Source organism: Lactuca sativa, chromosome 7 (genome assembly GCF_002870075.4).
Source record: "Lactuca sativa cultivar Salinas chromosome 7, Lsat_Salinas_v11, whole genome shotgun sequence".
Classification (NCBI taxonomy): Eukaryota; Viridiplantae; Streptophyta; class Magnoliopsida; order Asterales; family Asteraceae; genus Lactuca; species Lactuca sativa.
The window spans coordinates 81,143,642-81,153,419 of record NC_056629.2 but is presented as its reverse complement, the minus strand read 5'-3'; positions in this window follow the sequence as shown (position 1 = coordinate 81,153,419).

The window sequence follows — 9,778 nt, the reverse complement described above, 5'->3', positions numbered from 1 at the left end:
CCACATTTGATGAATGTTACAAACCTTCTTAATACTTTTCACTCAATGTCACAATCTTAACTTTTGTTATTGGAACGAAGTATGATTGACTTCTTGATTTAACCATTTCTTCAATCCTTGATTCCACTTCTTAAACATACAATTGTACTAAGACTCACTTAGAGGATCAATTGAGATATGGTTCTTAATCATTAAGACCTATCATAAAGCATAAAAGCTACTCTCCCTTCTTCTTAGAACGGAGAAACTTTTATCTTTCTGCCTACTTGATTCTTCTTATTCGTTTTGCTATTGATTTAAACTTTTTCAATAAATTCATGATTACACTTAATCTAGTAAGTATAATCATATTTACTAAACCTTTAGTGAATCATGACGAATATCATTGTTACTCTTATGGTGGACTTGATCAACACGCAACTTTGTGTGCTCGATCTCCTAGTCCTTCACTTGACACTTTGTCAATGAATTAGTCTAATTTCCAAAATATGAAATTTCACATTCATCGTGCAACCAAGTTGCATGATTCTAAGTTTCTGTCCAATTGAAGCTTGGGCGATGAGAAACTCTCCCTATTTGGTAAATTCTCGACTTTCCATAAATAACATAATAAGAACAAAATCCATTATTGCTAATAATAGAAACATTCAAACATCAATTTTTCATGTACGTCATTGCAAGGATAAATAAATAATATAAAATCAAAATTTATTTTATTGCGGAAAGATTTGTCCTTACAATGCAATTCATTGAAAAACTATGCTAATACATCCTTCTTAGCAATCTAATTCTAACTTAAGTAGTAGCTCAAGAATCTAATCTTCGAGAAATGCGATCGAAATCCATTCCTTCACGGTTAGATTCTGCTCACTTCTTCCCTTAAGCTTCCTTTCTTTTCTTCGATCCTACAAAACATCAATTGTAATCTTATCACATTATGTATCAAGAATCTAGAATAGAAGCTTAAAAGAGTTAGTTAATGGATTTTACCTATATTAGAGCCATACGTTTCGACTCTCCCATCTCTTAGATCTCTTAGGTAAATGGGGCAGCTTCGTCTCCAATGCCCTTTCTCTTGGCAATAAAAGCAAATTGACTCTTTTGGAACATGACATGGAACTACTTCAGACATTGCCTTTCTCTTATGATCAAACTTTTCGATCATAGCATGTCTTTCGTTGCCATTGTCTATATCCATAGAGGTCTTGAAGGCAGATTCACCAATCAACTTTGCTTTTCTATTGCGCCAAACCATTGCTGATTCAGCAGCAATAAGCATATAGGTGAGATCTATAAGGGTCACGTCGCGGTTCATCATATAGTACTCTCTTACGAACTCACTATATGAGTTAGGAAGTTACTGAAGAACCCAATCAATAGCCATTTCCTCACAGACAACGGATCCCAACATTCTTAACCTATCAATGTGTGACTTCATCCCTAGGACGTGTGCACACACCGACTTTCCTTCTTTATGTTTACTTGCCAAAAGGGCTTGAGTGATCTTGAACTTTTCAAGCCTTTGAACTTGTGGGTTAGGGAGAATAACTGGAGGAGGTGGAAGTGAAGTATGATCTCTTGTTCCTTGATCGAATCGTGGAATATCATCACTACTAGAAAAACAACCTTTTACGACGCTCATTGCGCGTCGTAAAAGGCTCAGACGACGCGCAAATGCGCGTCAAGGAAGGCCCTGTCATAAAGAGAGACGACGCGCATTTACGACGCGCAATTACGACGCGCGTTTACGACACGTAATGCGTATCAAGGAAGGCCCTGTCATAAAAGAAGACGATATGCATTCGCGTGTCGTAACCTTACGATGCACGTGTTAATGACACGCAATGCGTATCAAGAAAGCCCTTGTCAAGAAAGGCTATGTCATAAATGAAGATGACACACATTTTTGCATATCGTAAATTTAAATGTTTAAAAAAAATAAATTTATAAATTTATTAATTTTAAATTAAATTTGCATTTAATTTCTCATAATAGAAATAAAATACCATATACAAAAAATACAATCCATTGCATAATATAAAATAAAATTTCGTACTCAAAAAATAAAATAAATTGCACAAATTATAATGTCATACAAAGAATCATTCAAATGTTAAACAAAAATAATACATTGCTAAAATGGGTTATACATTCCTATAAAACTAACAAATAATCATACAACTCTCTTTCTTACTGGAAACATTTCATGTTATTTGTTTCTGCCAACGCCTTGTGTGCGTACCACCTGCTTAATGTGTACTGGAAAGGAATGCCAAACATGATTAGAAGTCTCCCTTAATCTTGATTACTCACCTGCTTAAGTAGAATGTTGTTGTTGAGAAGGTTACCTAGCAACAGAGAAAAACACAACACCTCTCCCACAATCACAACATCATTTACAGAAAAAGGGTTGTTAATTACTTTCATTAAGACTTTCATTCAATCACAAAAATATTAAATAAAAGGGTGAAAAAATAACTTACTTTTGATAAGTTGATCTCCCTTAGAGAAAACACAGCTAAAGCATTGAACAAGACCCTAGGGCCTTCTTCTAATGTAAACACAATGCTCGTCTGCAAAATTGAGGCGATAAAATAAAATTTGAATATTGTTTGGGTAGTTTATATATGATTTGATAATTTGATTTAAAATACAATAAAATAAATTATCTTTTTTATTACCTTATGGGGCTTGTCAATTCCTGGAATTATAGGTTCTCTTGCTAGTATTAGAAAACGAGTTATGATATCTAAATCATCCTGAACATTCAATATAACAATTGTAAGACAAAAGGAGAAATGTATATTTGAAAATACTATGAGATATGATTTTTTTAATGTTATCAATCCATAAATAAAGCGCAAAAAATAGTTACCTATCTTTTTTAAAAACTTTTATGGGGGTATAATGACCGAAATGCCCTTGTATTTATATACATGTTTACAAATATAACTTTAATAACTAGGTGACACCTGGATTGTTTGTGCTAGAATATCAAGCCCAATTTCAGCAGCCCGAGAACTTGCAACTGCTCCAGTGTCTCGTATGGATTCCGAGGCTACAATCTATTAAAAAAAACTCTTAACAAATTTTAAACGAAGAAAAAAAACACAATATTAAAAGTTTAAACGCAAGAATTAGCAACATAGTTTCATTTATTTGTTTATTATAGCACCCTACTTCATTGATCAAGTTCCTGTGTCATCAACATAACTCTACTAAATCACAAACTAGCACTTACTTTCTTACAATTTTACAAAATAACCAATGACATTGATTTTGGTCTACACAGTTCTCCAATTTTGTCTATTTTAGACATCTAACTCATACTTGAAAAAACAAAATCGGTATCAAACTGATATTTGTCATGTGCTAAAGTAGTTCCAACCACATCTTATGTCTCAATGAATACCAATTTATGTTGCATTATTTCCTGGACCATACATAATAAGTTTCAGTTAAATAAGTTCAATTCCATTCATCACTTAATTTAGCAAACTGATAGTTGTCCTGTGCTAAAGTAGTTTTAATAGAATCTTCCCTTGCAGCTCCATGGTACAACACCGTTGACAAAATCAGGACTTGTAACTGCAGAAACAGGGGACCCATTGGCCTCACCGTTTTGCTTTTTGGCATTTTGGGCTATGCCATTTTTACTCATTACTTCAACAACCTTGAAAGGTGTAATGATATATGTATCCTATTTATATGCAGACAAATCTGCTAGTATATGAACTTGTTCTACTGCTTCCGGAAGGAGTGGGGTCCGCTGAGGGGACTGAGCCTAGCTGTAATAGGGTTGTTGTGAACCATGTTGACCTTTCACTTGAAAGTCTTAATTGTTTTTCAGACTCAGAAAGAAGTTTTAATGCATGCTTTAATCTTTCAATTTCTGCTTCTGTCACTGAAGAATTGTGCAATCATCCATAGTTTCAGTTTATAGTAATCAAAATATAATAATAAAGAAAAAAGTTGAGAAGAACTTACAGCTTCTACCATCAAACAATGAGTCAGCACTAGCTTCAATTACTTGATATGTTCCAGCAATAATGTCCATAATAAGTGTAGCCATTTGAGACATGAGGACCATAGGGTAAACTCCCAATTCCATCAATTCTCTGGCTCTTTTCATAGTTTCAACTGTATTTGATGACATTGTTAACTCCAGAAGTTCCAATAAATTCTCATCAGAGACAACTCCTACCTACAATCAACTCCAAAAGAATCAGTAAAAAGTTTGAATAAAAAGTTACAAGGATCAAGAAACCTATAGATTAGATACTTACAAGTTCATTTCCAGCCTCTGAAGCGTCTTCATCTTTTTCATTACTTTGATTTACATCATCACCATGTGTTGTATTAAAGGGCCTTGTCAATTGAACACCCCCAAGTTTTACAAACTCGTTTATCTACATAAATTTAATAAAAACTTGCAGGAATTCTCAAAAAAATATCATTACAATGTGCAACTAAATTTACAAAAAGGAAAAAAAACACTTACTCATGTGATTGCAGTCCAACGGGTGAATTCATCTGCCATGCAACCGTAATCTACAGACTTCATCAGTACCACTCGTAAAGTCAGAAATTTACAAATAAATGACAAAATTTGCTACTAAAAAATATGAGGTTTAATCGAATTACAATTTATATAGTTTTTAGTATAATCTTATTTGGTTTTTTAAAAAAAATATCATTATGTTTAATTTTAATTTGTAGATAAAAGTTCATTAATTATAACTATATAACATAAAGAGTAGAGTCAAAACAATATGTTGTATTTTACATACAATATGAAAATTCATTACATGTCAACTAAACATGATCATGGAATGTAATGTAATGACTGATTCCATTACCTTGTTCATTAGCTACAGAGTCTTACCAGAGAGTTCTTCATCTCCTGAAGAAACTCTGAAAGTGCCAAGTTAGCTTGTTGCCGGATTTCATAGCTGGAATCACTTAACATATTAAATAAACCTGAGATCTCCACATGTGACATGTCAGATGAATCCAACAATGTTGTGCGAAAAAACACATGCAAATTGACGGGAATACCCTTTAACTGTGAAGTGAGATCATTTACCATCAAGAAAATCAGGAAGAAAACCGAGCATGTCTATGTCTGGAACACTGTCCAACACAGTGATCCATCCAACCAAAAATTGGCGAACATAAGGATTCAACACATTCATACGCTCTCTCAACAAAGATATAAATTCTTCAATGCTGATAAAAGATAAAGATTATTTAGGATCCCAAGTTAAATACATTTTACAGTAGTAAACCTATCTAATTTATACAAACAACAGAAATATGATCACCTGAATTAGTCAGACTCTATCACAATGTCCTGTTTTCAACAATAAGAACATCTGTGATTCAGCATTAGAACAAATATAACAAATAAAAAGATGAGTCATTTACTTACCTTAATGAGTCTATCTAACGGATGAGTTGCACTTTGTACATTAGGATATGAGTCTGCTGAAAGCTTACACAAAGCATCAAATATCTTATTGAATAACACAATGAAGTCTCCTCTCACAACCTGTAAAAGGCATAAAATAAGCCCTAAATATATTGTTTACAATTTATACACCATCTGATGAACTCACAACTAATTCTCACCTTTGTGATGTTGTATAAAGCTTCACAAGCATAATAACGAACTCTGCTATCTTGATCGGAGAAAGAGTTTATAAAATTTTACTTTGCTTTAGGAATAGATCATCGAAAATTGCTCTAGACTTATTCTGTTTTCTCAATCTAATTTATGTGGAGACTAACCATCTCAAATAGGTTTAGGTATTAATAGAGAGCACTCTGCAGGTACCATATGTAATGGTGCTTTGTGCTTGCTAAGGTGGAAGGAAACCACATCCAAGGTCGTGGTTACCATACCAGATGAACTTATTGAAATTAAATTTTAACCCCGATGCAATGCTAAAACATCTAAGAAGTTGCCTCAAGTTTTGAAGATCACTGACCTCATGCTTAACTAACAAAAACAATTACCGTTGGTTCTTCGAAAAATAAATAAACACATAGACATATATATATATATATATATATATATATATATATATATATTATGCATACAATAAATATATAGATGAACTGTATTTGGACAATGGTGTCTTTTAACAGGTAGGGGGTCTTGTCCTGTAGCCATGAGTGGAGAATTTTCATGCGTAAATCCCTGTGAAAAGGGGGGCACAACTTACAATTCACTCACCATGATAAATAATATCGGCAATAAAGAAATGAAGAAAATTATGTGAGATGTAGGGTAGGTTTAAGATAGGACAACTTTGTAGAGTACCCAAAACATCTTTCTCTTCTCTTCTCTTTCCTTTCTCTCTCTCTTTCTCTCGCTCTCTCTATCTCTCATACACACAAACACGCATATTCATAGATGAAAGGTGAATCAGTGGTGTCAATGGTTCAAATTTTGCTTTTTGGTGGAGAGAAGAACTTGATGCCTCTTTTTGGTGGTACAATTTGCTAGCAGGTGGATTGTAATGGAAGAAGAGGCAAGAGAAAATCATCATTCATCAAATATATATCCAATGGCCGAGGACCCACATATTTATGTTCTTATTTCTCAAATCACATGAACTTTTCAAAATCAGCTTCCGTATGTATGTGAGAAATAAATCGGGCTGAACTCATCAATTAGGGTTTGAAGCACTTATAATCAGAGTTCTTTCGTCATACTCATAGACAAACAAAATATACACATCATGCATAAGAATAATTCACACATTTTATCATCTTAACCTTATCATTAATCTCTCTACAAAGATGAAATAGGCAGAGATTAGTCTAAATTAACATGAAAAAGGGTAAGGAAACAAATACAAGTGCCAAGTAGAAAATATGAAGTACTAACTAGACCATAATCACTGAACTTCAAATAATACCGATTTTATAAATATTTAAGAATGGAAGAATGTTAATCCTCTGTAAAAGAAGTATATATGTAGAAGTAGAATAGAAAAGAAAAAGAAGAGGTGAGGAGAGGAGATGACCTAAAATCAGAATCTGCAATTGAGAAAACATGACGATCTAGCTCCCCAAATGCTACTCCTTTGTAGCATTGCATCATTGTGAAGTCATTGAAATAAAAGAAAATAAATATACCTGAGAGAAGTCGTGGGAGCCAGAACCAACGAAAGTGCACATACAGATCTTTTATGAAAAAACCCTAATTCTTCGGCGTGTTAGTCAATAACTTGTACCAAAAAAACCTAAATCGCTATGAGAGAGGAGTGAGGCCTGAATCGCTTTCATTGAGATGGGATATCTTGAAGCGGAGATGTATAGCAGTCCGATAGGGCAGGATACTTTACTCATGCGGCATAATCGGACGAATCAAGGGTTTCGAGCTAACCCACATGAAGTCGATTGAAGTTCGTGCCTTGAACCTTGCAGTTACCATCAAAAAACACACAAAAGTATTGGGCTAACAATATACGTATAGTTGCTGGTCTTCATTATGTGATCTTTAGGAATGAACGCGAGTTTTAAAGAAAAAAATTGTAGAATGGCTATATAAGTTGTCGAGGTGTATAGCAGGTATCGTGATTAGGGTCTGCATAGAGAAAGGAAGAAGAGGACGAAGGGAGATCTGAAGCGGGGTATTTAAAAATTTTAGAATTTTAAGAGAATTTCATTTCCCACTTTTAAGAAATGCGCCTTTTGAGTAAAAACATAAAGCGACATTGAGAGAGGACGCACATTTTAGATAAAGTGCCCTCCGTGTTTTTAATTTTTTTACATTAGACACTAATTTAAGGGCACGCAATAATACGTGACATAAATCCTTAAATTTTTTGAAGAGATGACACTTATTTAATGTCACTCTCTTTTGCGAAACATAAATCAATGAGTGTCGTGGTTTGCGCGTCGTAAAAGGGTCTTTTTCTTGTAGTGCATCTTCATGTGGAATGCTTGTTCCACGGGATTTGAGAAGACCATAGTTGTCAAACTTTGACATCTACAAAACGAGAGAAAACGAATTCAAGTTAGTTGATTGATTGAGTCCTTAGTAAATCACCCAAATGAGATACTAAGGCTAGGACCCAACACAATATTCTACAACTCGGGAGAGGGATGCTGTAACCCAAATTGCAGAACATTTGAAGGTAAGTGAATGACGATTCACTAATTTCCACCACGAAAAACGAAAAGGAATTTAAGTTTTAAATCTATGAAAACCCCTAGATCCTTTGAGATTCATTGAACATTTCAATGACATGTTTAAATCTCGATATGCCCCTCTAGTTTGTGACTGGGATGCCGAGGATCACAAAGCGGGTGTGAATAACCATGCAAACTTACATGGTGCCCTCACATGTTACAGTCACCTATTCGATGTGCCGGTAAACCACACACACTCCACCGAACTATGACAAACATTGAGTCACCCTTTGCTACCTTTGCTTAGAACCATTTAGTGTGCCGGTAAACCACACACGCTCCACTAACGTCTTCGCAAGGGTACAAAGTTTAATTTCATGGAATTGCATCAATTCACTTTTGCCTAAGTAACTAAGATTGGGAATTTTATGAAAACATTTAGTTACTTTAATAGTTCATTATACTTATAATGGAAGGTTTCGTCCTATCCTACCCGTTCGGCTAACGACCCTCCACTAGTCAAGAGTGCGGTGGGTAAGAGTGGATACCCATTCAATCGCCATTTTATAGGCAATTTCCTTAAACACCCCTTATAGACCAGCTTCGTGAATGAGGCCTACTAACGGTAAGACTGACTTTTACTCATACATATATATAATGTTAGACTTTTAATGCTATATATATAGTATAGGGTGTATTTTACACTTTTAAAATACTAGGTGGTCTAATTTAACAATTATACTTTTAATTCAATTAAATTGTAAACCTAAACCTTTATGGATTATAAACCTCTTTTAATTTTACACCTTAATTAATTAATAAAACCATAAGGGTGTGATATGAACTTTTCAAAACAATACTAGGGTTTTAGAATTTAACATTCCTAAATTAAACTTTTAATCAACTTTTAAATTCCAAAACTTGAGGGCTTGTTTTGAAACCTTTTTCAAAACATTAGGGTTTCAACTATTTAAATTTCAAAACAACAAAACTTTTGAGGTCAAATTTAAACTATAAAACCTAAAGGGGAAAATATGAAACATTTCATAACACAAGGATCAAATAACAAATAATATAAATTAACATTTAATCATATAATTATCCATATTTGATTTATTTAATGATTTCTTGCAAAACAATTTATCAATTTAATCAAAATAATTAATCAATTATCACATAAGGAAACAAATATTTTATTGATAAATGTCTTCAATTAGATCAAGAATATAGTCAAATATATCATAAAATCGGATTTATATTGATCTAATGTGATAAGGTAACTATCCCAAAGCAAAAACAGCAAGAAACCCCGAGATATGCTCCATCTGACGAGTTGACTCGTCGAGTCAGGCTTGGACTCGTCGAGTCTGTATGCACTCGGCGAGTTCAGCTATGGACTCGGCGAGTCCAGCCTCCAGAAACCAAAAAATCGAATTTTTCAAACATATCAAGCATCAATACAATAGAAACCAGTCTAGGCTCTGATACCACTGTTGGGTTTTAGTCCTAAGAACATCCTATGTGCCCATACAAACCCTAATGCTTGGATCTAGGTTTCTCTATTGTACATGCAAGTTATCCAAGACTATAAACCCTAATTCTAGCATACAAGTAATCATATTAACATGAGAAT